This window comes from Canis lupus, chromosome 11 (assembly GCF_003254725.2).
Source record: "Canis lupus dingo isolate Sandy chromosome 11, ASM325472v2, whole genome shotgun sequence".
NCBI lineage: Eukaryota > Metazoa > Chordata > Mammalia > Carnivora > Canidae > Canis > Canis lupus.
In genome coordinates this window covers 50,864,807-50,890,396 of record NC_064253.1, presented here as the reverse complement: position 1 = coordinate 50,890,396, position 25,590 = coordinate 50,864,807, and the positions used below count along the sequence as shown (strand labels likewise).

Here is a 25,590-nt window from a genome sequence, read left to right as displayed (position 1 = left end):
AGATCTAGAACTGAATCCAAAGTTTGTGAAATAATCCTACTTTAACTACATGTGATGTATGCTGGTGTTTTCTAACCTCTCTATCCTATTTCATTAAAATAGTCCTAATAGTGACTTTCTCAGATGATTTCATGACTTCCCAAGGAGTCTGGACCTACAATTTGAGAAACATAGCCTTAGGGTAATTTTACATTTTTGATTACAGAACTACATTTTTGTCTTGATTTAAAGATGATTACCCCTAAAAGACAAAAACAACATTGTGGAGTATAAGGTAAGCCTTCCCCTTACAGAATTCTCAATCTTGTCTTAAGAGTCTGTGTGATTGGAAGGTCTAACAGAGATGGACAGCTACTAATATACCTTTGGCTGAAAAAAACCCATATTCTATATGAGAAGCTGGCTGATCCTTTTTGACCTGTGAATATATATAAAAGAGTATTTAGTACAGCATTGTTCTTAGAGGTTTAAATGTGGAAACAACCTCAACAGGAATACAAAATCTAGAGCAATGATTCTTAAATGGTGAAGTGGGTGGATCCTGGGCAGGTGAGAGTTGTCTCTAATAAATTCCAGGAAGAGGAGGAGAAATGAATGGATTTAAAAAGCATATCAATTAGAATATACATATTTATATTTGGAGGACAAATATTACATGTTGCCCTCCCCCCCCCCTTTTTTTGTAATGTAAACTACAAAACAGCAGAGGTTTATAGTATCTTTTTGGTTCTTGGGACAACACAGAAGATACCAGCTCTGTAAATAGTTTGGGGGAAGTCCCCTCCCAGAAATTATATCAGAAGTTTTTTATTTTTGTATCAGAAGTTTTAGGGAACACTCATAAGATTTATTTTTTTTTTTTCTCATTAAACTTTTGTTTTAATGGGTCTCAAAATTCTGTGACAGATTTTTGGTCAAGTTGTTTCCATTAAAAAGTACTGATTTTAAAAACTAATAACTTAAAACTGCCACACACGCACAAAAAAAAAAAAAAAAACAAATGGTCCACAAAACATTCTCCTTTCCTTCTGAAGGTTTTACGATGCATTGTTATCATTAACCAGTCTTTTACTATTAAACTTAAATGGCCAATTGACACAAACAGTTCTGAGACCGTTCTTCCACCACTGATTAAGACTGGGGTGGCAGGTATTGGGGATAATATTCATTTAGCCTTCTGAGCTTTCTGGGCAGACTTGGTGACTTTGCCAGCTCCAGCTGCCTTCTTGTCCACTGCTTTGATGACACCCACAGCAACCGTCTGTCTCATGTCACGAACAGCAAAACGGCCCAGAGGAGGATAGTCAGAGAAGCTCTCAACACACATAGGTTTGCCAGGAACCATATCAACAATGGCAGCATCCCCAGATTTCAAGAACTTGGGACCATCTTCCAGCTTCTTTCCAGAACGACGATCTATCTTTTCCTTCAGCTCAGCAAACTTGCAGGCAATGTGAGCTGTGTGACAATCCAGCACAGGTGCATATCCAGCACTGATTTGGCCTGGATGGTTCAGGATAATCACCTGAGCTGTGAAGCCAGCTGCTTCCATTGGTGGGTCATTTTTGCTGTCACCAGCCACATTGCCACGACGAACATCTTTGACAGATACGTTCTTGACATTGAAGCCCACATTGTCCCCAGGAAGAGCCTCACTCAAAGCTTCATGGTGCATTTCAACAGACTTTACTTCAGTTGTAACATTGACTGGAGCAAAGGTGACCACCATACCAGGCTTAAGAACACCAGTCTCCACTCGACCCACTGGGACAGTACCAATACCACCAATTTTGTAGACGTCTTGGAGAGGCAGACGCAAGGGCTTATCAGTTGGACGAGTTGGTGGCAGAATGCAATCCAGGGCTTCAAGCAGTGTGGTTCCGCTGGCATTCCCATCTTTACGGGTGACTTTCCATCCCTTGAACCAAGGCATGTTAGCACTTGGCTCCAGCATGTTGTCACCATTCCAACCAGAAATTGGCACAAATGCTACTGTGTCGGGGTTGTAGCCAATTTTCTTAATGTAGGTGCTGACTTCTTTAACGATTTCCTCGTATCTCTTCTGGCTGTAGGGTGGTTCAGTGGAATCCATTTTGTTAACACCAACAATTAGTTGTTTTACACCCAGTGTGTAAGCCAGAAGGGCATGCTCACGGGTCTGCCCATTCTTGGAGATACCTGCTTCAAATTCACCAACACCAGCAGCAACAATCAGGACAGCACAGTCAGCCTGAGATGTGCCTGTAATCATGTTTTTGATAAAGTCTCTGTGTCCTGGGGCATCAATGATGGTCACGTAATACTTGCTGGTCTCGAATTTCCACAGGGAGATATCAATGGTGATACCACGTTCACGTTCAGCTTTCAGTTTATCCAAGACCCAGGCATACTTGAAGGAGCCTTTTCCCATCTCAGCAGCCTCCTTCTCAAATTTTTCGATAGTTCTTTTGTCGATCCCACCACATTTGTAGATCAGATGGCCAGTAGTGGTAGACTTGCCCGAATCTACGTGTCCAATGACGACGATGTTGATGTGAGTCTTCTCCTTTCCCATTTTGGTTTAGGTTTAGCGGTGGTTTTCACGACACCTGTGTTCTGGCGGCAAACCCGTTGCGAAAAAGCCACTCATAAGATTTAATGGAGTATAACTCAGCCATTAGAAATGACGAATACCCACCATTTACTTCGACGTGGATGGAACTGGAGGGTATTATGCTGAGTGAAGTAAGTCAATCGGAGAAGGACAGTCATTATATGGTTTCACTCATATGGGGAATATAAAAAATAGTGAAAGGGATTATAGGGGAAAGCAGAGAAAATGAGTGGGAAAAATCAGAGAGGGTGACAAAACATGAGAGACTCCTAACACTGGGAAGTGAACAAAGGGTAGTGGAAGGGGAGGTGGGTGGGGGGATGGGATGACTGGGTGATGGGCACTGAGGACGGCACTAGATGGGATGAGCACTGGGTGTTATACTATATGTTAGCAAATTGAACTCCAATAAAAAGATACATATAAAAATAAATAAAAAATAAAAAATTGAGAAACACTTATTCAAAGACCTAGAGTAAAATCAGTGGTAATTATTTGGTTTTTACATGCTTTTTCAGACAACATAATAAGAGTTATTGAACAAAGGCCAACCAATTAGGAGTATACTTTAAGTGAACTGACTCATTAATATTGTATCAGCAAATTAACTACAGGTGCCTCATAATACACTGTAGTCCTGCTACAACCATTATTCTCTATAAGGATAACAAGAATCACTGTTAAGCTATCTAAGTTGTTAATCATGCCATTACAGTGGCTTTGGGAGACTGTCTTTAAAGGAATTTCAATAAATTAAACTGGACATCTATCGGTAAAAGAAACCAAAAAAATCCACCATTCCCCTCCACATCCTCCCTCCCAGAAAAACACCCCAACACTTTCCAAACCTGACCACAGATTCGAAGAGCACTTCTGTTCTTTTTACCTGATATGGCTCCTTTCCTAGCCACATTTTCCCCTCCAAAGGCAAAAAATTTTAAATAAAACCTTAACAAGAAAATATCAGAATCCAAACAAGATCTCAAGTCATTTGAAATGATATAGCTTTGATTTTGAGAGTAAACTGTGAAGACACAACAGAACTAGGCTTAATGAATGAGGCCAAAGTTTTTAATGGTTAATGGAGAAGAGGATCAAACCTATATTCAAAATGCACCTTGGTCTCTTCGACACATGGTGCTGGCAAAATTAGACGTCCACACACAGAAGAATGAAACTGGACCACTTTCTTATATACAAAAATAAACTCAAAGTAGATTAAGGGCCTGAATGTGAGAACTGAAACCATAAAAATCCTAGAAGAGAGCATAGGCAGTAAATTCTCTGATATCTACCATTACAACATCTTTCTAGATATGCCTCCTGAATCAAGGAAAACAAAAGCAAAGATAAAGTATTGGTACTACAAGATAAAAACTTGCTGCACAACGAAGGAAACAACCAAAACTAAAAGACATCCTATCTAATAGAAGATATTTGCAAATGGCATATTCAATAAAGGGCCAGTATCCAAAATACATAAAGAACTTATACAACTCAACACCAATAATAATAATCTATTTTAAAAACATGCAGAACACATGAACAGACATTTCTCCAAAGAAGATATACAGATGGCCAAGAGAAGCATGAAAAATGCTCAACACCATTTATCATCAAGGAAATGGAAGTCAAAACTACAATGAGATATCACTCACATACCTATCAGAATGGCTAAAATAAAAAACACAAGAAACAGCAAGTGTTGACAAGGAATGGGAGGTTTAAAAAGGAACCCTCTTGTACTGTTGGTATGAATGCAAACTGGTGCAGTCACTATAGGAAACAGTAGGGAGGTTCCTCAAAAAGATAAAAATAGGTCTACCTTATGAAATTGCACTTAACTGGGTATTTACCCGAAGTATACAAAAACACTAATTCAAAGGGATACACACACCCTATGTTTATAGTTGCATTATTTACAAGAGTCAATTATGGAAGCAGCCTAAGTGTCCATCAATTGATGAATGGATAAAGAAGATGTGGTATATATGCAATGGAATATTATTCAGCCATAAAAAGAGTGCAATCTTGCTATTTGCAACAACACGGATGGATTCAGAGAGTATAATGCTAAGGGAAATAAGCCAGTCAGAGAGAGGCAAATATCATGTGGTTTCACTCATTTGTAGAGTTTGAGAAATAAAGCAAATGAACGAAGGAAAGAGCAAAAGAGACAAACCAAAAAACAGACTCTTAAGTATATAGAACAGTTACCAGAGGGAAGGCAGGTGAGAGGATGAGTGAAAGGGGTGAAGAGGATTAAGAGTACACTTATCTTGATAAGCACTAAGTAATATATGGAATTCTTGAATCACTATACTGTACACCAGAAATAAATGTAACACTGTATGTTAACTACACTGGAATTCAAATTTAAAAAGTAAAAATTGAAAAAAATTTAAAAATGGATTTTAAAACAAGCACCTTGATTAAAAGTGAGTGTTCTCAAATATCCAATGTGCACATGGAATATTTGAGAAATTAACAAAATCAGCTTGAATTTCCAGAGAAACAAGTGGTTAGTGGCAAGTAAAAACAAATGTCTGGGAAGTCCTAGCTAATGTAATAAGACACACACACACACACACACACACACACACACACACACAAAGAAATGAAAGGTATACAGAATGGGAAGGAAGAAATTAAACTACCTTTGTTCACAGATGACATGAATGTGTACATAGAAAATCCAAAGAACTGACAAGACTGGAATAGACAACTATAGCAAGGCTGCAGGACATAAAGTTAATATGCAAAAGTCCATTGCTTTCCTATGTACCAGCTATATAAGGACAAATACAGAATTCTAATGAACAACATTTTTAAAAATAGATATTCCATCTTCAAAGAAAAGGGGGACTCAACATTATTAACATATCTGTTCTTCCCAATTGATCTGCAGACTCAATGCAATTCCATTCAAAATCCCAGCAAGTTATTTTATAGATATCAATAAACTGTTTCTAGTATTAAGGGGGGCACTTGAAGGAATGAGCACTGAATGTTATATGCAACTGAGGTATTACTAAATTCTATCTCTGGAACTAATAATACACTCTGTTCATTACATTGAATTTAAATTTGAAAAAATATTTATAAAAATAAACTGATTCTAAACTTTGTATAGAGAGGCAAAAGACCCACAATAGTGAATTCAGTTTTAAAGGAGAAGAGCAAAATCAGAGGGACAAAAAGATTTAATGGTATAGGACCATCTGATTGTATGAACTAGAGGAAATGAAAGCAGAGGACAGCATGAATCTTTCCTTGGTACTGCTGCAGCCAGAAAGTCTGTCTAGATGTCTTTCTAAGGTACTAAGATATACATTGCAACTTGGGTTGTGTGTTTTTATAGGTGTACAAAATATATAAATTCTCTGCAGAAAACTTGCTTATTTATAAGGGCAAAGTGGGAGGAGGGGTGCTGCTCTGCATCCGGAAAAGGGAAAGGGAATCAGAAGGCAATTTAGGAACCTCTCTCTGTAATGCTAAATAGCTGAGAACGTAAATAACAGTAATCTCCTGAAAAGTGAGAGGGCTTCATTAGGCAAAAACAAACGCAAACTCCTGAAGGGAAGGACAAGCAGAAGCAACCAAAGAGGGTTCAAAAGGTGGAAAAGAAAGCCCCAACTTTTCATTGAGATCAGGGGAGAGGAAAATAAATCTAGATGATTCTTGCTGCCTTCCACAGAGCATGTGTTTTATCTATCTTTGTTGAATAAATGCTGCATTAAGACTGGGCAACAAAAAAAAAAAAAAAAAAAAAAAAGACTGGGCAACAGAAAATGTTTGAGATCATGGTATCAGTCAGTACCTTTTCTTTTCCTCAAAATGGACTGGAGATACTCATCAGACAGATCTGTAAACTTCAATTGTAGAAAATACACGGTTACCACCTTTTCACACCTACTTTCCTTCCCTAGAGGTAGAACCTGAATGATGATTCAGGGCTAGTAGGGATGAGAATAGGCAAAATATTATAGTAGCTACAAGTGATTTCTCTGACCACAGGGGAGAATTACCAGATTTTGGAACTTAGCAAGTTTCCATAACCACAATGATAAAAGAGATACCAAATCACCAAGGTGAAAAGTTTGCTGCATTTATGCTGTGTTCTGGGGCACTGTGGCCTAGCCCACAGGAGGGCAGCTTCCCTAAAGGCATGTGTAGGAAGCTGCAAACTGCATCTCATCTGTCCTGGGTTTGAACTGGAGAGATTTAGCACAAGCAGCATCTGCACATAATAGTGAAAATTTTCAGAGTGGTTGATAATTGGCTTCTGGAAGCATGTGCCTGAATGATTATGTGAGAACCTCAGGGAAAGCAACATACATAACATAAAAAGTGGAAAACCATCAGAACTAGGGTCTGTAAAAAAAATGCAGAATGTATATAACAACACCCAGAGTTCACTGTACATCTAGGTATTAACACTGATAAGACTCTAAACATAACCCAAACAACAACAACAACAAGAGTCTCTTTACTCCTCCATGAGACTCCTACTTTTAAAAATATAGATTAAAAAAATTTTTTTATTGGAGTTTGATTTGCCAACATATAGCATAACACCCAGTGCTCATCCCGCCAAGTGCCCCCCTCAATGCCCATCACTCAACCCCCTACCCACTTCCCCTTCCACTACCCCTTGTTCATTACCCAGAGTTAAGTGTCTCTCATGTTTTTTCACCCTCACTGATATTTTCACTCATTTTCTATTTTTTTATTGGAGTTTGATTTGCCAACATAGAGTATAACACCCAGTACTCATCCCATCAAGACTCCTACTTTTTGAAGAAATCAAAGTCTTAAGTCCTTTAACTGTTTTCCAGTTACTGGCTGTTGCTTTAGGAATGTAACACCTCACCACAGTGCTTTTGTAACCTATTCTTAGCCAGAGTGATTTGGCTGCTATTTTTAATTTCCCTCTCTGTAGGCAGTGTCCCTCCATTTACCCTTGTTTATCCAGTACAGCAGCACTTGCTTAAGTCAGCCCAAAAAATATGGCCACCCTAAGTTAATTGAGTTACTTTGGGGTTTCCAAGGACTGAAACTGAGTCTTCCTGGACTCAGCTCAAGAAAATGAAGCATCTGGGAGGCCCTACTGTTCCTTAATATTTACTTAAAGCCCACAAATCTCTAACATGCATGGGAACAAATTATGGCATGATCTTTAGCCTCTGGGGCTTTGGATGAATCTTGATGAAAAACTACAGTGCTGGCTTCCCACAGAAGTAGAGTAATTGTTAAGGAATATCCCATATCAGTGACTGGCTAGTATGACTGCACTTAGCAGGCAGAACTTTCCAGCAAGATGGAGAGGCACTCCCTGTTCTCTGCTCTGGACCCATGAAACAACAGTCCTATTCATTCAATGCACTCATTACACCCTGTTTATCAGCATTTACTTATTTGCTGATACTACAAACATCTGTAGAGTGCAACCTAGTATGTATAACGCATACATCAGCCTCATAATAAATGTTGGTAAAATGAACAAATGGAACGTCACTCAGCCTGTAGAATGCAGTATGAGTATATGTGTGTAAGGTGCATAAGCGGAAGACTTTTTGAGAAGGTGTCACATAAGCTAAATCTTGAAAGGTAAGTACCAAGTTTCTGCAATGGATAAAGAACTGTCATTCCAGAAGGAAGTTAAAGCACACAGAAAGGCAGGTGCATAGATCTACAGAGACCCCATTGTGGCTCAGGTAGTATGAAACCAGACTGGGTGCTGGGTAGAAATAGGCAAGGAAACTTACTTTTATATAGAATTATCATTAGCCCAAAGAATTGATTAGAAGTAGTATGGCTAAAGTGATTCGAAAGAAATATGTCCTTGGATTTCAGAAATTAAAAATAAACTGACCTAGAGAGCTGGATTTCCTGCTGCTAATGTGGTAGGCAGTCTCTCAAATGGCTCCTGTTGAGCCCTGCCCCCCTGCCATCTTCATGGCATTGTATAATCCCCTCCTGAGTACCATGTTTCTGGCCAACAGATTATGGCAACATTGAGGGGTATCGCCTTTCATGATTAGGTAGCATAGACTGTTATTTCTATCTTGCTAGCCAACTCTATTGCCTTCTTTAAAAAATTTTTTTAAAATTTATTTATTAATGAGACACAGAGAGAGAGAGAGAGAGAGAGAGGCAGAGACACAGGCAGGGGGAGAAGCAGGCTCCATGCAGGGAGCCCGAGGTGGGACTGGATCCTGGGTCTCCAGGATCACACACTGGGCTGAAGGCGGCACTAAACCGCTGAGCCACCCGGGCTGCCCTCTATTGCCTTCTTAAGGTGCACACTTTTGTGAATTAAGCTGTCATATTGGAGAGGCCCACATGGTAAGGTACTGAGGGTGGCCTGTAGCAAACAGCTAGTGAAGGACTAAGACTCTCAGTCCAAAAGAGCCTGATGAACTGAATTCTGCCAGCAACCACCGAATGAGCTTGGTAGCAGATTGCAGTTGAAACTTTGGATGATACTGCAGACTCTTGGGTGACACCTTGGTTTTGACCTTACCAGAGACCACGAGTCAGAGGATCCAGCTAAGCTATGTCTTGTTCCTGACCCAGAGACATCATGAAATAATAAATATGTGCTGGTGTAACTGGCTAAGTTTTAGGGTAATTTGTTATGCAGCAATAGTAATACACACAGGAAGTGGGGAAACTCTGATAAGCTCCACGGCTTTTTTTTTTTAATTTATTTTTTATGGGTCTTCAATTTGCCAACATATAGAATAACACCCAGTGCCCACAACATCCCATCAAATGCCCCCCTCAGTGCCCACACCCAGTCATCCCTACCCCCAACCCAACTCCCCTTCCCCCACCCCTAGTTCGTTTCCCAGAGTTAGGAGTCTCTCATGTTCTGTCTCCCTTTCTGATATTTCCCACTCATTTTTTCTCCTTTCCCCTTTATTCCCTTTCACTATTTTTTATATTCCCCAAATGAATGAGACCATATAATGTTTGTCCTTCTCCGATTGACTTATTTCACTCAGCATAATACCCTCCAGTTCCATCCACGTCGAGCAAATGGTGGGTATTTGTCGTTTCTAATGGCTTAGTAATATTCCATTGTATACACAAAACACATCTTCTTTATCCATTCATCTTTTGATGAACACTGAGACTCCTTCCACAGTTTAGCTATTGTGGACATTGCTGCTATAAACATCGGGGTGCAGGGGTCCCCGCGTTTCATTGCATCTGTATCTTTGGGGTAAACCTCATTGGCTACGATACTGCCACTGCGCAAAGCTTGTATCTTTGGGGTAAATCCCCAGCAGTGCAATTGCTGGGTCGTTAGGGCAGATCTATTTATAATTCTTTGAGGAACCTCCACACAGTTTTCCAGAATGACTGCACCAGTTCATATTCCCACCAACAGTGCAGGAGGGTTCCCCTTTCTCCACATCCTCTCCAACATTTGTGGTTTCGTGCCTTGTTAATTTTCCCCATTCTCACTGGTGTGAGGTGGTCTCTCATTGTGGTTTTGATTTTATTTCCCTGATGGCAAGTGATGCCGAGCATTTTCTCATGTGCTTGTTGGCCATGTCTATGTCTTCCTCTGTGAGATTTCTGTTCATGTCTTTTGCCCATTTCATGATTGGATTGTTTGTTTCTTTGCTGTTGAGTTTAATAAGTTCTTTATACATCTTGGATACTAGCCCTTTATCTGATACGTCATTTGCAAATATCTTCTCCCATTCTGTAGGTTGTCTTTTAGTTTTGTTGACTGTTTCTTTTGCTGTGCAAAAGCTTCTTATCTTGATGAAGTCCCAATAGTTCATTTTTGCTTTTGTTTCTCTTCCCTTCATGGATGTATCTTGCAAGAAGTTACTGTGGCCGAGTTCAAAAAGGGTGTTGCCTGTGTTCTCCTCTAGGATTTTGATGGAATCTTATCTCACATTTAGATCTTTCATCCATTTTGAGTTTATCTTTGTGTATGGTGCAAGAGAGTGGTCTAGTTTCATTCTTCTGCATGTGGATGTCCAATTTTCCCAGGACCATTTATTGAAGAGACTGTCTTTTTTCCAGTGGATAGTCTTTCCTCCTTTGTCGAATATTAGTTGACCATAAAGTTGAGGGTCCACTTCTGGATTCTCTATTCTGTTCCATTGATCTATGTGTGTGTCTTTGTGCCAGTACCACACTATCTTGAAGATCACAGCTTTGTAGTACAACCTGAAATCTGGCATTGTGATGCCCCCACCTACAGTTTTCTTTTTTAAATTTCCCCTGGCTATTCTGGGTGTTTTCTGATTCCACACAAATCTTAAGATAATTTGTTCCAACTCTCTGAAGAAAGTCCATGGTATTTTGATAGGCATTGCATTAAACGTGTACATTGCCCTGGGTAACATTGACATTTTCACAATATTAATTCTGCCAATCCAGGAGCATGGAATATTTTTCCATCTCTTTGTGTCTTCCTTAATTTCTTTCAGAAGTGTTCTGTAGTTTTTAGGGTATAGATCCTTTACCTCTTTGGTTAGGTTTATTCCTAAGTATCTTATGCTTTTGGGTGCAATTGTAAATGGGATTGACTCCTTAATTTCTCTTTCTTCAGTCTCATTGTTAGTGTATAGAAATGCCACTGACTTCTGGGCATTGATTTTGTATCCTGCCACATGGCCAAATTGCTGTATGAGTTCTAGCAATCTTGGGGTGGAGTCTTGTAGGTTTTCTAGGTACTCTATCATGTCATCTGCGAAGAGGGAGAGTTTGACTTCTTCTTTGCCAATTCGAATGCCTTTGATTTCTTTTTGTTGCCTGATTGCTGAGGCTAGGACTTCTAGTACTATGTTGAATAGCAGTGGTGAGAGTGGACATCCCTGTCTTGTTCCTGATCTTAGGGGAAAGGCTCCCAGTGCTTACCCAGTGGGAATGATATTTGCTGTGGGCTTTTCGTAGATGGCTTTTAAGATGTTGAAGAATGTTCCGTCTATTCCTACACTCTGAAGAGTTTTGATCAGGAATGCTGTATTTTGTCAAATGCTTTCTCTGCATCTATTGAGAGGATCATATGGTTCTTGTTTTTTCTCTTGCTGATATGATGAATCACATTGATTGTTTTACAAGTGTTGAACCAGCCTTGCATCCCAGGGATAAATCCTACTTGGTCATGGTGAATAATCTTAATTTATTGTTGTATCCTATTGGCTAATATCTTGTTGAGAATTTTTGCATCCATGTTCATCAGGGATATTGGTCTGTAATTCTCCTTTGTGGTGGGGTATTTGTCTAGTTTTGGAATTAAGGTGATGCCTTAAGGCTTCATAGAATGAGTTTGGAAGTACTCCATCTCTTTCTATCTTTCCAAACAGCTTTAGTAGAATACGTATGGTTTCTTCTTTAAACGTTTGATAGAATTCGCCAGGGAAGCCATCTGGCCCTGGACTTTTGTGTCTCGGGAGGTTTTTGATGACTGCTTCAATTTCCTCTCTGGTTATTAGCCTGTTCAGGTTTTCTATTTCTTCCAGTTACAGTTTCGGTAGTTTGTGGCTTTCCAGGAATGTGTCCATTTTTTCTAGATTGCCAAATTTATTGGCATATAGCTGTTCATAATATGTTTTTAAAATCGTTTGTATTTCCTTGGTGTTGGTAGTGATCTCTCCTTTCTCATTCATGATTTATTAATTTGAGTCTTCTCTCTCTTCTTTTTAATAAGGCTGGCTTATGGTTTATCTATCTTATTAATTCTTTCAAAGAACCAACTCCTGGTTTTGTTGATCTGTTCCACAGTTCTCTGGTCTCTATTTCATTGAGTGTTGCTCGAATCTTTACTAACTCTCTTCTTCTGCTGGGTGTAGGATCTATTTGCTGTTTTTTCTCTAGCTCCTTTAAGTGTAAGGTTAGCTTTTGTATTTGAGTTCTTTCCAGTTTTTGAATGGATGCTTGTATTGCGATGTATTTCCCCCTCAGGACTGCTTTTGCTGTATCCCAAAGATTTTGAACGGTTGTATCTTCATTCTCATTAGTTTCCATGAATCTTTTTAATTCTTCCTTAATTTCCTGGTTGACCCTTTCATCTTTTAGCAGGATGGTCCTTAACTTCCACGTGTTTGAGGTCCTTCCAAACTTCTTGTTGTGATTTAGTTCTAATTTCAAGGCATTATGGTCTGAGAATATGCAGGGGATGATCCCAATCTTTTGGTATTGGTTCAGACCTGATTTGTGACCCAGTATGTGGTCTGTTCTGGAGAAAGTTCCATGTGCACTTTAGAAGAATGTGTATTTAGTTGCATTTGGATGTAAAGTTCTGTAGATATCCGTGAAATCCATCTGGTCCAGTGTATTATTTAACGCTCTTGTTTCTTTGGAGATGTTGTGCTTAGAAGACCTATTGAGTGTAGAAAGCACTACATTGAAGTCACCAAGTATAAGTGTATTATTATTTAAGTATGTCTTAACTTTTTATTAATTGATTAATATATTTGGCAGCTCCCACATTCGGGGCATATATATTGATGATTAAGTCCTCTTCTTGGATAGATCGTTTAAGTATTATATAGTGTCCCTCTTCATCTCTCACTACAGTCTTCGGGATAAACTTTAGTTTATCTGATATAAGAATGGCTACCCCTGCTTTCTTTTGAGGACCATTTGAATGGTTAATGGTTCTCCAACCTTTTATTTTCAGGCTGTAGGTGTCCTTCTGTCTAAAATGAGTCTCTTGTAGACAGCAAATAGATGGGTCCTGCTTTTTTTTCCAGTCTGAAACCCTGCGCCTTTTGATGGGGTCATTAAGCCCGTTCACTTTCAGAGTTACTATTGAAAGATACGAGTTTAGTGTCATCATGATACCTATTCAGTCCCTGTTTTTGTGGATTGTTCCATTGGACTTCCTCTTAAAGAGGAATTTTCAGAGTCCCCCTTAAAATTTCTTGCAGAGCTGGTTTGGAGGTCACATATTCTTTCAGTTCCTGCCTGTCTTGGAAGCTCTTTATCTCTCCTTCCATTTTGAATGAGAGCCTTGCTGGATAAAGTATTCTTGGCTGCATGTTCTTCTCATTTAGAACCCTGAATATATCCTGCCAGCCCTTTCTGGCCTGCCAGGTCTCTGTGGAGAGGTCTGCTGTTAATCTGATATTTCTCCCCTTATAAGTTAGGGATCTCTTGTCTCTTGCTGCTTGTCCAGGTGTTGAACGGTTTTTATTGATTTTAGGGGGGGGGTTCTATTTCCTGGATCTGAATGCCTGTTTCCCTTCCCAGATTAGGAAAGTTTTCAGCTATGACTTGTTTAAATACATATTCTGGACCTTTGTCCCTTTCGGTGCCCTCGGGAACCCCAATTAAATGTAGATTTTTCTTCCTCAGACTGTCACTTATTTCCCTTAATCTATCCTTATGATCTTTTAATTGTCTCTTTTTCCTCAGTTTCCCTCTTTGCCATCAACTTGTCTTCAATGTCACACACTCGTTCTTCTACTTCGTTAACCCTTGTCATTAGGACTTCTAGTTTGGATTGCATCTCATTTAATTGATTTTTATTTTCTGCCTGATGAGAGCTGAATTCTGCAGGCATGAAGTCTCTTGAGTCCTTTATGCTTTTTTCTAGAGCCACCAGTAGCTTTATAATTGTGCTTCTGAATTGGCTTCTGACATTGAATTGTAATCCAAATTTTGTAACTCTGTGGGCAAGAGGACTGTTTCTGATTCTTTCTTTTGAGGTGAGTTTTTCCTTCTAGTCATTTTGTTCAGTGCTGAGTGGCCAAAAACAAGTTGTATTGGGAAAAGGAGAAAAAGAGGGAAGAGAAAGAAGAAAATAAAAAGAAAAAGAAAGAAGGAAAAAAAAAAGGAAGAGAAGAAAAGAAAAAAAGGGGGAGAGAAGCAAGCAAACAAACAAACAAACAAAAAACACGGGGGAGTATCCTCTGATTCTGTATACTGTAAATCCCTCGACTTCCCCTGGAATTTTCCAGTGCTGCTTGGTCAGTAATTTGTTTTCTAGCTGGTCTTCTGGGGGAGGGGCCTGCTGTGCTGATTTTCAGGTGTGAGCACTTGGGAGAGCTGCTCAGCCCCCATCCTGGTGCAGAGCTCCTTGAAAGTCGCTTAACCTGTTTATCCTTGAGGCCACTGTGAAGCTCAGTGGGGGTTGTTAATCCTGTGAGGCCCCAGGAGGAACAACAACAGTAGCAGCGGCCAGCTCTCCGCCCTGGAATTGGCTCCTGCAGTAACTATAGAGTTCTCAGTCGGCAGGGGCCTGGATGCTCCGGGGGCGGGGGCCGCTGATCTGCTCAGCTCCAGGCCGCCGGAGGCTGGAGCGTCCTTGCTGTCCTGTGCCATCCCGGCCTCTGCTTGTCCTGGGGGGAGCGCCGGATCTTGGGCTGTGTCCCCGGTGCCCTGAGCTCCCGGGCCTGCGCTACTGGAATCGCGCTCCCGAGCCACGCAGCCCTCTCCGCACGGAGCCGCCGCCTGAGCCCCCTCGAGCTGTTTTCCGGCCCCGCAGGGCGTGCCTGCAGCCCTTTAGGGAGCTCGGCCGCGGGTTGTGGGGCGCTCTCCCCGGGGCGTAGGTGCTCTGTTAGTACCCCCGGGAGCCTGAGGGCATCCCTGCCCCTCCTGGGATCCTGCTCCAACTCCCTGCAAGCGCCTTTCCGGGAAGGTTGGTGCAGCTCCTGGGTCTCCGGGACGGGGCTCTCCTGTCCTGGGGACACTCGCCTCGGCCTTAGCCCGGCTCCTCGGGGGGCTCCTCCCCCTTGGATGCCTTTTGTTTCTTTATTTCTTTTCTCCTCCGTATTCCTACCTTGATAGTAGCGTGAACTCTTTTTACTGTAGCATTCCAGCTGTTCTCTCTTTAAATCTCAAGCCGAATATGTAGGTTTTCAGGATGATTTGAAAGTTATCTAGGTAATTTGGTGGGGACAGGTGACTTGGAGATTCTACTCTTCCGCCATCTTGCCCCTCCTCCCTATAAATATTATAGTTTTAGGCTTTACATTTGTTTTTTTATTATAAATTTATTTTTTATTGGTGTTCAATTTGCCAACATATAGAATAACAACCAGTGCTCATCCTGTCAAGTGCCCACCTCAGTTAGGCTTTACATTTGATCTGCCACTCATTTTGAGTAAGTTTTTATGTATGGTGTGAAGTAGGAATTGAAATTCATCTTGGATGTTCCAGCACCCCATTTGTTGAAAAGACTTTCTCCTTTGTTGGAAATCAGCTGGCTGTCCATACATGAGTGGGTCTATATCTCCACTCTCTATCCTGTTCCATCCATCTACTTGTCTATATTTATACTGATACCACATTGTCCTAATTTCTGTCGTTTCATGTTAAGTCTTGAAGTAATTTGGTATTAATCCTCGAACTTTATTCTTTTGCAAATTGTTTTGGCTATTGAGTCCTGTGTATTTCCACAAGACTTTTTTTTGAAGATTTATTTCTTTATTTATGATAGAGAGAGAGAGAGAGAGAGAGAGAGGCAGAGACACAGGCAGAGGGAGAACCAGTCTCCATGCTGGGAGCCCCATGCGGGACTCGATCCCAGGACTCCAGGATCGTGCCCTGGGCCAAAGGCAGGCGCCAAACCACTGAGCCACCCAGGGATCCCCTATTTCCACAGGAATTTTTAAATGAGCACGTCAATTTCTCAAAAGTGGAGAGGTGACATCATAATAATATTGAGTATTCTGACTGATGCACAGGTATATCTCTTCATTTTTTTAAGGTCTCAATTTCTCTCAGCAGTGTTTTACAGCTGAAGTGCATTGGCCTTGCACATTTTTGCTAGAAGTTTATCCCTATTTCATGTTTTTATGCTATTTTCAATGGTATTGTTTTTTAAAATTTCTATGTCCAGTTGTTCACAATGAGTATACAGAAGTACAGTTGAATTTATACACCAGCTTTATATCTTACAGCCTTGCTAAATTCACTTCCAGTTCTTTTTTTTTCACTTCCAGTTCTAATAGCATTTTTGTTTTGCAGATTCCACAGGATTTTCTAGAGATGAGCATGTCATCTGTGAATAAAGGCAACTTTCTTTCTTTATTTCTAACTAGATGCCTTTTAGTTCTTTTTTATTCTTTTGAACTTTTTTTACTTTTAATTTTTTATTTTTTTTATTATTTTTTTATAAATTTATTTTTATTGGTGTTCAATTTGCCAACATATAGAATAACACCCAGTGCTCATCCTTTTAGTTCTTGTCCTTGCCTCATAGCACTGGCTAGAACCTCTAGCACAATGCTGAACAGAAGTTCTAAGAGTAGATATCCTTGAATTGTTTTTAATCTTAGCAAATATGCATCTAGTCTTTCATCATTAACTATGATCTTAGCTGTGGGGTGTTCATAGATGACCTTTATTAGCTGGAGGAATTCTTTTCTAGTTTGTGAACTTAAAAAATCAGGAAGGCATCTTGTATTTTGTCAGATATCTTTTCTACATCTATTGAGATGATCAAATTGTTTTTCTTTAGTTTGATAATATGATGACTTACACCAATTGATTTTTCACTTTTAAGCCAATTCTGCATTCCTGGGATAACCCCACTTGGTCATGATGTATTATCCTTTTTATTTTATTTTTTTTTTGTTTCAATTTGCCTAAATTTTGTATAAAAGTTTTCTTTTTTTTTTTTAATTTTTATTTATTTATTCATGATAGTCACAGAGAGAGAGAGAGAGAGAGGCAGAGACACAGGCAGAGGGAGAAGCAGGCTCCATGCACCGGGGGCCCAAAAATATGGAACGCTTCACGAATTTGCATGTCATCCTTGCGCAGGGGCCATGGTAATCTTCTCTGTATCGTTCCAATTTTAGTATATGTGCTGCCGAAGCGAGCACTAAAAGTTTTCTATCTATGCTCGTGAGGGATATTTATCTGTACTTTTATTTCTTGTAATGACTTATCTGGTTTTGTCATCAAGGTGGTGCTGGCCTCATGGAACAAGTTGGTAAATATCCCCTCCTCTTCAATTTTACTCTAAAAGAGTTTATGGAAAATTGGTATTCTTTTTTTCTTAAATGTTTGGAAGAATTAAACCAATGAAGACACCTGGACCTGGAGATTTATTTTTGGGAAGGTCTTTGACTAAAAATTCTATTTCCTTTATAACTATAGGTCTACTTGTTTATTTCTTTTCAAGAAAGTCTTGATAGTTTGCATTTTGTAAGAAATTTGTCGTTTTCATCTAAGTTGTTGAATTTATTGGCATAAAGTTGTTCATAATAGCCTCTTGTTCTTCTTTTGCTATCTGTAAGATTGGTGGTACAGTCACCTCTCTCATTCCTTATATTGGTAATTTCAACCCTCTATTTTTCCTGATAAGTCTGGCTAGAGTTTATCAATTTTATTAATTTCTCAAAGCAACAGCTTTTGGAATTATCCATTTTCTCTGTTGTATCTCTTTTCCATTTTATAGATTTCTCATATTTATTATTTCCTTCCTTTTGCTTGCTTTGAATTTTATTTGCTCTTTTTATTTTGTTTATTTTAAAAAACATTTATTTATTTATTTATTTATTTATTTATTTATTTATTTATTCCTGAGAGACAGACAGAGAGAGAGAGAGAGAGGCAGAGACACAGGCAGAGGGAGAAGCAGGCTCCATGCAGGGAGCCCAACATGGGACTCCATCCCGGGACTCCATGTTCGCGCCCTGGGCCAAAGGCAGGCGCTAAACCGCTGAGCCACCCCGGGATCCTCCCCTTTTTATCTTGTTTCTAATGTAGAACCTGAAATTGTTGATGGGAGAGGGGTTTTGCATAGATCTAGTTAGTACTATACATTTCTCCCTGCACCCTACAAATTTTATTCTCCTTTTTATCCAGAATATATTTTAAAATACTTTTAATTGCCCTTTAGATTTTTCCTTTATTTAGAAATGTCTTATTTTGTTTCCAAATATTTGGTGCTTTTCCAGATGTATTTCTGTAATTGAATTTCTAATTTAATTCCATTTCAGTCAGAGAACACATTTTGTATAACTTGAATTCTTTTAAATTTATTGATATTTACATTATGACAATGCAATGTTTCATGTGCATGTGAAGAACATGTATATTCTGCTGTTACAGGGTGAAATATTCTTATGAAGGACATTTATATTAAGTTAATATAAATTAACATATAATTAATATAAATTGAGGCATTGTTCAAGCCTTTTATATTTTACTGACTTTCTTTTACTTTTTCTATCAGTTATTGAGAAATGGTTCTTGAAATCTCTGAATACGATAGATTTATTTCTCCTCAGTCCTTTTTTACTTTCTGTGAAGCTGTGTTATTCGGAGCAAAAATGTTTAGGACTGTTACGTTCTCTTGATTAATTAACCCATTTATCACTATAAAATGACTTTTATCTGTGTTCCTACTCTTTGCTGTGAAATCTTCGCCTAAGATTAATATGGCCACTGCAGCTTTCTTTTTATTAGAATTAGCATGCTTTATCTTTTTTCTATCCTTTTAGCAGATTTGTCTTTATATTTGAAATTTGCTTCTTATGGGCAGCATACAATTCAGTCTTGCTTTTTCATTACTCAACCTCTGCCTTCCTATTTTTATTATTATTATTGACATAGTTGGGTTTCAGCTTATCATCCTACTATTCATTTTCAGTGTTCTTTGTTTCATTTTTTCCTCTTTACTTCTGCCTTCTTTTGAATTCAGTGTTTTCTGTGACCCATTTGATCTCATTTGATTTTCTATAATTATTTGTTTTTGTTATTTTGGTTGTTATACTAGGGTTTATGGTTTAAGTATTAAACATATTACCAACTACCTTCAAGTGTCACTAATACATTTCATATATAATATGAGAAATTTATAATAATATATTTCTATTTCTCCACTCTATGCCTTTATGGCTTATTGTCATATATTTTACTTATACATATATTTTAAATGCACATTATTGTTATTTCTGTTCAGTCATTTATCTTTAAAGAGACATGAATAATAGGAAAATATATGTTTACCTGCATTCTAATCATTTGTAGTTTTTTTTTTTTAAGGTTTTATTTATTTATTCATGAGAGACACAGAAAGAGCGGCAGGGACACGGCAGAGGAAGAAGCAGGCTCCCTGCCCAGAGCCTGATGCAGGACTCAATCCCCCGACCAGGGACCACGCCCTGAGCCAAAGGAAGAGGCTCAACTGCTGAGCCACCCAGGTAGTTCTCGTCATTACTTTTTTATAATTCTTATTTCCATCTTCTGTCATTTTCCTTCTGCCTGAATGATTTCCTTTAAAATTTTTTGTAGGGTGATGAATTCTTTCAGCTTTTTATGTCTAAAATCTTTATTTCACATTTTAAAAAATTCTAACTTTATCAAGATATAATGCATATATCATACTCATTTAAAGTTTACAATTTAGTGGGGCATAGTCTGTTTGCAGAGTTGTGTCACCATCATCATAATCAACTTCAGACTTTTTTCATTACACCAATAAGAAACTTTGTTGTTGTTGTTGTTGTTGTTAAGCTTTTATTTATCTATTCATGAGAGATACACAGAGAGAGAGGCAGAGATAGAGGCAGAGGTAGAAGCAGGTTCCATGGAGGGAGCCTGATGCAGGACTTGATCCTGCGACTCCAGGATCACACCCTGAGCCAAAGGCAGAACCCAACAGCTGAACCACCCAGCTGTCCCTCCAGTAAGAAACTTTATAACCATTAGCATATCCCATCCTCACCTCTTACTTCCCCTCACTGCCCAAAGGACCTGAAAAATTAACATAATATCTGTCTATATTTGCCTTTCCTGGGCATTTCATATAAATGGAGTACTATGTTGTGAAATGTATTGTAAAACTACAATATGTGGTCTTTTGTGACTGGCTTCTTCACTTAGCATGTTTTTGACAGGTCACCTACATTGTAGCATATATCAGTCAGTACTTTATTTGCTAAATAATTTTTTTAAAGATTTTATTTATTCATGAGAGATACAGAGAGATGGAGAGGCAGAGACACAGGCAGAGGGAGAAGCAGGCTCCATGCAGGGAGCCTTGTGGGACTTGATCCCGGGACTCCAGGATCATGCCCTGGGCCAAAGGCTGAGCCACCCAGGGATCCCCTATTTGCTAAATAGTATTTCACCTTATGGATATGGCATACTTTATTTGTCCATTTGATTGATTTGATTGATTGTTTCCTTTCTTTGGCTTATGAACTCCAATTCAATGACTAAACACACTCCCTTTTTTCCTCAAACACACTGTCTGTTCCTTCTGATTTCCTTTGCTGGCCCTTCTTCCTCTACCAGATCTCTGTTTAGCCTGCTTAATTCTGTTCTTTTCTGGTTATACTCTCTCCAAGATTTTATCTGGCCACGTAACATAACTTCAATTATGCCTAGATACTGATTTTTACTTTACATTTCTAGGTGAGATCTACACCCTGACTTCTAGACCTGTAAATCCAATTCCTCATATGACATTTCTGCTTAAATGAGTAATACACACCTCCAACATAATAGAGCCAAATGTGAATATTCATCCCCCATTCCCCAAAATCCATAGTCCCCAAGCCTTTACCTTATCATTAAATAGCACCACCCATCCAATTCCCCAAGCCAATAATAACCTAGAGATTTTCCTTAATTATTTTTTAAAGACTCATTTATTTTGAGGGGGGGAGAGAAAGAGAGAGAAAGAGTGCACGCAGTGGGGGGAGGGGCAGAGGGAAAGAATCCCCAAGAAGACTTCCTGCTACGGGTCTTTCTCACAACCCATAAGATCATGACTGAGCCGAAACCAAGAGTTGGACACTTAACCAACTGAGCCACCCAGGCTCCTCCTTAAATCTATATTTTTACCTTCACACCCAACATTCAATCCACCAGTAGATGTGTCTCCAAAATACACAACTTCTTACCAAGTCTACTGCTAAAAAGTCCATCTAAAATCCGACCATGTCCAGCTGGAACTACGTAGAGCAACCTAATAGTCTGGAGCTAGACAATGGTATCTTAATGATCCTTGTTCTATGCTTGCTCCCCTAAAATCTTTCCCCCAAAAAAGCAAATAAAGTAATTTCTAAAGAGTAAAACTGACAGTGTTACTCCCCTAATGTCCTTTATAGCTGGCTTTTCCCTCATGCATTACATTCAGTTGTCTTGTCTCTTTTTTTTTTTTTTTAAATCTTTATTTTATTTTTATTTATTTATGATAGTCACAGAGAGAGAGAGGCACAGAGACACAGGCAGAGGGAGAAGCAGGCTCCATGCACCGGGAGCCCAATGTGGGATTCGATCCCGGATCTCCAGGATCGTGCCCTGGGCCAAAGGCAGGCGCCAAACCACTGCGCCACCCAGGGATCCCAGTTGTCTTGTCTCTTATTGTTGGAAGAATACAGTTATTTGGAAGACTGTCCCTCCATTTGTCCAGTGTTTCAAGTTTTGCACTCTTGACCGTTCTACAACAGAAGTGATACTGTGTTCTTCTTAGTGCATTATATCAGGGGGCATATGATTTTATTTGTCCCAATACTGATAATGATTGGTTTGGTTAAGGTGGTGCCTTAACTAGTGAGAAGATACTCTGAATCTATGAAAATATTCTGTTCTTCCTCAAACTTTCACATACTAGTCGTGGCAATCATTATAGACTTTCTAACATTATCATTCCTTCTATATAAGTTGACAATCTTCTATAAGGAACTTTCCTCCCTCTCATATTTATATCAGTAAGAACTAATTCTTATTTAATTCAATATGTTATAATTTATTATTACCACAATTTTGATGCTCAAATTGTCCCACACTTGCCCAGTGGCAGCCTCTTTAAGTTGGCCGCTGTGCCCTTGTGATATGTCTTCATGATTCTTTGAGCACTTCTATACTTTATCCACAAGAAGATGTTCAAGGATAATCTTGTAACTTCTGTACCTCAGCCTCACATTTAGAAAATATTGAGGTTTGTTCTGGCACACAGTTAATTTACTAGCAGATCAATAACACTTTTTTTTCAAAAGCTGTGCCAACCTTTGTTAGGATGGGACTAGAGTGGCCCTTATCTAGCCAGTCTGCAGTCTAGAGTAGTCCTATCCTACAGAGTGGCCTTTCTGGAAGGACAATTGAGTGTCTATGATGTTCAGTGAGTTCTCTCCATCTTGGTCCACTGGACTCCTATGTCTAACACAACAGTGAAACCTCCTGAAATTCAATTCAGCTCACAGCTCTCTAGCAGCTGTCCTTAACTAGATTGTACAGAATCTTCTTCTGTACATGTGCAAATTATCATTCAACCAGAAACATAAAGGGCACATTGTACATCTTCCCAGTTCTCCTTTTCTGCACAGCTACAGAAAAGCTCAAAAGCCAGAAATGGGGCACCCTGGGTGGGTCAGTGGATTAGCGCCGCCTTCAGCCCAGGGCCTGATCCTGGAGACCCTGGATCGAGTCCCATGTTAGGCTCCGTGCATGGAGCCTGCTTCTCCCTCTGCCTCTGTCTCTGCCTCTCTCTCTCGGTCTCTCATGGATAAATAAAATCTTAAAAAAAAAAAAAAAGCCAGAAATGCTTAACTCTACTTCCAGAGCATAGCAATACAACTGTGCTCTGTTTGGGTCTCACCTTTCTCTACAATAGTCCACAGGGTGACTCCAGACAGAATCCTGGGGCAATTTTGAAGCTTTACTCGTGTGTTTCTCCTGTCTAAAAGATCAAAGTCCACTGTGCTACTGTCCACACAACTTGTGCATGTATTTGGTCTCATTTTGTACTTCCTTACAATTGGAGGCATAATGTAGTTCGGTTACTCCATCATTATCTGAAGCGGATTCAACAACTATTCTTTATAAAAATTGCATATAAAATAGAATCCTTAACATGATTATACACTCACATTCTCAACACACACACATACACACGCGCAATTTTTTTAATTTTTAAAGTTTTTATTTAAATTCCAGTTAGTAAATACACAGTGTAATATTAGTTTCAGGTGTACAATTTAGTGATTCAACACTTACATACAACACCTAGTGCTCACCACAAGCACACTCCTTATTCCCCATCATCTTTTTAACTCATCTTCTCATCCACCTCCCCTCTAGTAACCATCTGTTTGATGTCTGTAGTTAAGAATCTGTTTTTTGGTTTGCCTCTCACTCCTTTTTCCCCTATCATGTTTGTTTTGTTTCTTAAGTTCCATGTATGAGTGAAATCATATGGTATTTGTCTTTCTCTGACTGACTTATTTTGCATAGGATAATACCCTCTAGCTCCATCAATGTCACTGTAGTTGGCAAGATTTCATTCCTTTCTTATGTCTGAGTAATATTAAAAAATGTATGCATAGTATCTGTAAAGAAAGAGATATACATATATATCACATCTTCTTTAACAATCTTTAAAAATCTTCTTGCAAAAATCATCAACATCTACCTTCTCATTAAAGTAGGAGCAGGTCGGGACACCTGGATGGCTCAGCAGTTGAGCATCTGCCTTCAGCTCAGGGCGTGATCCCACAGTTCTAGGATCCAGTCCTGCATCGGGATCCCCACAGGGAGCCTGCTTCTCCCTCTGCCTATGTCTCTGCCTCTCTCTATGTCTCTCATGAATAACTAGATAAAATATTTTTTAAAAAAATAAAGTAGGAGCAGGACAACTCTGTGCAAGCCAACATAATTAGACAAGGAAAAAAGAGGAATAAAAATTAGACTGAAAGATATAAAATTGTGTTCAGATAACAGAAGCCAAAGGAAATAAACTGACATTTTTTTTTTAAACTGACATTTTTAATCCTGTTTATGAAGTTAGTAAATAGAACTGAATAGCACTTATTTCTAATAGCAAAAATAAAATAAAACATAGGAATAAGCCCTAATTAAAATAAAGCAAGAACCATAGAAAGAAAACTTTACAACTCTGTCGAGACTCTCACTTTTGGTCAAGATGGAGTAACAGGGCCCACATTTACCCTACTATCTATAGCAACTACAGAACTAGACAAAATAAACAATAACTCTTAAGACATTAGACATCAAGCAACAAATGATAGAGATCACTGAGAGATAGGAAATCAATGAGGTGAGCTCTACAGTTGTGTCAGCTTATGGCCTGGACAAAGTTCCCACGTTGTGGCATAGTAAGGAGGAACCCAAGTAGAACTTGACAGTCTATGAGTTGAGGAGATGGAGCTGGGTGTTAGAGATGGCCATGGCATCGTATCTGAAAAGAAAGTGCTGGACAGAGAGAGAACTCTTAAGATCTGAAGAAGGTCTCCCTCAAGTGTTCACAAGGGACTAGTCAGTATATGCATGTAAGAAAAGTACCTGAGATAGGACTTTTTTAAAATTCCTAAGATATAAAAGCATAATGCCCAGAGATCACACAGAGGTAGAAAAAGTATTTATTCCAACAGAGAGTAGAAAACATCAAAATAAATGGGACATTGGATGGAGTATAAACAAGGCCTTGACTCAACATTAAGTAAAAATTAATCTTGGACTAAACGTTGGTAGGATCTGCCTAATAAAGTTTATAAGGAACACCTGAAAGCATCAAACTGTTCCAAGTAACTTAATGAATTACAAAACACAGCTCAACAATATTTGTAGAAAAAAGGTGGACTAGGAAGCTCCAAGTCCTCACTCTCCCATGGAAACATTTAAAAAGTCCAGAAACTAACAACTATAATAACCTTATATGAGCCATGGAAAGTAGTCAAAGGTCTATAGCGACCAAGCAAATGTACAATAAAAAATACATATTAAAAATAGTAGGAAAATTTATTTCGTGTTTACTTGCCTTTGCTCCACCCCTTCCCCAGTGTGGTGAGGTTTTGGTCTAGACAGAGTGGCAGCCCAATTCCCAATTCCCTTCCTTAAACCAAACAGAGCAGAACAGACCATATTTGAACATTTGAACCTATGTGGGGGCTGCCTGAAGGACTTATCTATCCCCCCTTATTTGGAGTTCATGCAGCAAGAAGAGGTAGCTGCTACTCATGAAAGCTGCAAGGGGACTACCAACTCATGAGCAAAAGATTTTGAGCAGGACATATAATAGACCATAAAAAGCCCAAAGG

General features: G+C 39.1%; 1 protein-coding gene and 1 non-coding gene across 3 annotated transcripts in view; both read right to left on the bottom strand.

Moving 5' to 3' along the window:
* The window catches only part of PHF24 (PHD finger protein 24), a 171,062-nt gene that overhangs the window by 119,561 nt on the left and 25,911 nt on the right, over positions 1-25,590 (bottom strand). The gene's annotated exons all lie outside the window — the stretch shown is intronic.
* On the bottom strand, positions 17,294-17,400 carry LOC125752183 (U6 spliceosomal RNA). Its single transcript, XR_007401047.1, has one exon. It is a non-coding gene; the product is annotated as a U6 spliceosomal RNA (small nuclear RNA).